This window comes from Myotis davidii, unplaced genomic scaffold (assembly GCF_000327345.1).
Source record: "Myotis davidii unplaced genomic scaffold, ASM32734v1 scaffold847, whole genome shotgun sequence".
Taxonomy (NCBI): domain Eukaryota; kingdom Metazoa; phylum Chordata; class Mammalia; order Chiroptera; family Vespertilionidae; genus Myotis; species Myotis davidii.
In genome coordinates this window covers 840,199-843,243 of record NW_006298049.1, presented here as the reverse complement: position 1 = coordinate 843,243, position 3,045 = coordinate 840,199, and the positions used below count along the sequence as shown (strand labels likewise).

The window sequence follows — 3,045 nt, the reverse complement described above, 5'->3', positions numbered from 1 at the left end:
GGGGTGTTGGGGGAATTTTTTTTTTTTACTAATGCAACTAATATCATATCAGTAATAATGCCACCACTACCACCAATTTAAAACTAAAGCAAAGGCAGACAGGTTCTTTTCTACCGATGCAAAAGGCATCTCGTTATAACGGAATCACCACACACTTGTGATTTTCTTCGAACAGAGTTTATAATCACACTCATACATTAATTTTCTCTTTAATGCAGTACCACCAGGAGAGCACCGCGAGTCACAACCCAGGACATTCAGTTCTCTGCGCGCACACACACACACACGCACGCACGCACGCAAATAAGAAATGAGAGGTGTAGAAAGAGAAAAGCAAGGAAAGAAAAAATGATCGAGGGAACGAAGATTTTAAAAAAAATTAACCCAACCTGAATGTGCATGGCATTGAAAAAAATATATACCTAACCCACAAAATAAGATGTAAAACAAAAAGTCCCCAATTCCTACACGATACATGGACTACCTTTTAAGGGCAATTAGACAAAAGGAGAAGCGGGGTTCTGCTCCAATTCCTCTTTTGTGAAATCTGGCGACAATAAATCTGGAGTCCGTCTGTGCACCACCCCTCTAAGATAAATAACTAACGGAACTAGTCCCGCCACCCCCACCCTCCCCCCCAACCCCAAAGCCATGAATTAAAGTTAAGGGGAGAACCGAAGCGCAATCTCGCAGGCGCACCACGGCCCCGGACGCGAAACCAGCGCGCGCGTCAGGAAGAAACTTAATATTCGCCGGTAAGAAACGAGGGGGTGTGCTTGGGTATTTTTTCCTACCTTGTCTTCTAGCTCACTGATGTGTTCCTCTGCTTCTTCTAGTCTACTGTTGATGCTTTCTATTGAGTTCTTTATAGCAGCGCATTTTTCATCATTTCCTCTTGGTTCTTACACATATTGTTGAATTTGTCTTCCATTCTTTTCAGCCACCTTATGACCATTGCTCTGTGTCGCCATGTCGGTCGCTCGCCCGCCCCGCAGCAAGTGCGGCGGCCCCACCTCCGCGCACTAGCTCCTCACTTCCGCCCTCGCGGGCCGATCTGCTCATGCGCAAGACCGCGCGGCAGGACGCACGCGCGCCTAGTGGACTCTCAGTGTGTCGGAGGACGCCTTGTCCTAGTTGGTTGAATGGGGAAGGAGGGAAGCGCGCCCATCCCTAGTGCGCATGACAGAAAAGCGGTCTCCGCTCGCCGCCTGTTGTGCCCCGGTGTTGCTGGGCAGGAAAAAAAAAGGGCGGGGGGCGTGGTGTAGAAAGTGGGCGGGGCGTCGGAGAGGAAGGCTTTTCAAAGTAATGCGTCAGGATTTGGCGCCAACTGATTGTCATTTCATACCTACACTACCGTAGTTTCCGATTAAATGCCCTTCAGAGTTTTCATTTGTTTTCTTCGGGGAAATTTTTGTAGTAAGGCTAATGGATGTATAGATGAGTCAGGATATTGGTTTACTTCGGGGGGGATTATAAACTGGAACGGTGCACACGGGAACCTTAAGTACCCTTTATATTCTATGTCTTAATCTGAACATGATTTACATGGGCATACACAAACGTAAAAAGCCAATCGAGCTGTACATGCTAAGATTAGTGCACTTTGGGATGTATGTTATCCTGCAGTTTTTTTTAATGCAATAATCACAAAGATGCTAGATCAGAAATCAAAAGAGAACAAATACAAATGCAAATCAAAAGTTTAGATTCTAAAGTTTAGAAAGTATTAGTCAAATGAAAATGGTTGCCATTACACCTCTCACCTCACATTCTCCCCTAAACTCACTCCAATTGGCCACTTCCCCAACCCTCCACTGAAAGGCCCTTTCTAGGACACTGGTGATCTGCATGTTAATAAAGCCCGGAGTTTCTTCTCAGTAGCCACTCTACTTGACTGCCAGCAGCAATTTACAATCACCACACCCTCTATGAAACGCCTTCTTGTCTTCGCTGCTGTGGTGCCTCGCTTACTTTTTTGTTGTTGTTCTGAAACTTCTTGGCTGAAACTCCTCTACTTGACTGCCAGACATGAGCTTGTTGCCTGATGCTTCCTTTACATCCACACACTCCTTCAGATAACCTCAATCTTGGCTTTAAAAGCCATCAAAATGCCTGTCGTTCCAGCCCTGACCCTTCTGGGAACATTGGGCATATAAATTCAACTCTTTGCCGTACATATTTTGAGTATCTGATAGACAGCTCACACATAACATGGCCCCAAAATAAAATTCTTGATTCTCCCTCTTCTAGTTTTCCATCTCTGTAAAAGATTCTGAATTCTATCTGGTTGCTCAAGACAAAAATTTACATTTTAGTTATTGCTCTCTCGCTTCTCTCCTTCCTTGTGTGCTCCATCAGCAAGTTCCATGAGCTCTATCCCTAAAACCTATCCTGAATCTGACCACTTATTTCCTTTCCCGCAGCTAACACCCTAATCCATGGTTCTATTGTCTCTTGCCTGGATTATAATAACAAATTCCCTGTGTCCTCTCTTGAGTGTCTAAATATGATCAAACCATTTCTTCTTAAAACCCTCCAAGTGCTTCCCACTGCATGTAAAATCAAATCCATGCTCCTTAAAGTTAGGTCTTTGATCGATTTTGATTTAATTTTTATATATAGTGTCAGAATGAGGTTCCAACTTCATTCTGTTGCATGTGGACATCTAGTTGTCCCAACACAATTTGTTGCAGTCTTCTTTCATCATTGCATGGTCTTAGCACCCTTGTCACAAATCAACTGTTTACAAATGTAGAAAGTTTGGTCCCCCCTCCCCTCTGAATCTTCAGTTCTGTTCTTTTGATCTATACCTGGTATGTCCTCTGATGTCAATACCACACTGTCTTCATTACTGTAGTTTAGAAATCAAACTATGTTCTTTTTCAAGATTATTTTAGCTACTCTGAGACCCTTGAATTTCCATATAAATTTTTATTTATTTATTTTAAAATATATTTTTATTGATTTCAGAGAGGAAGGGAGAGAGAGAGAGAGAATTACTGATTAGCTGCCTCCTGCATGCCCCCCCCCCTCCCATTGGGGATT

General features: G+C 43.5%; 1 long non-coding RNA gene across 1 annotated transcript; it reads left to right on the top strand.

Moving 5' to 3' along the window:
- The first annotated feature begins 966 nt into the window (after positions 1-966).
- LOC107184675 lies at positions 967-1,387 on the top strand. Its single transcript, XR_001515569.1, has 2 exons — positions 967-1,112; positions 1,152-1,387. It is a non-coding gene; the product is annotated as an uncharacterized LOC107184675 (long non-coding RNA).
- Positions 1,388-3,045: the final 1,658 nt, after the last annotated feature.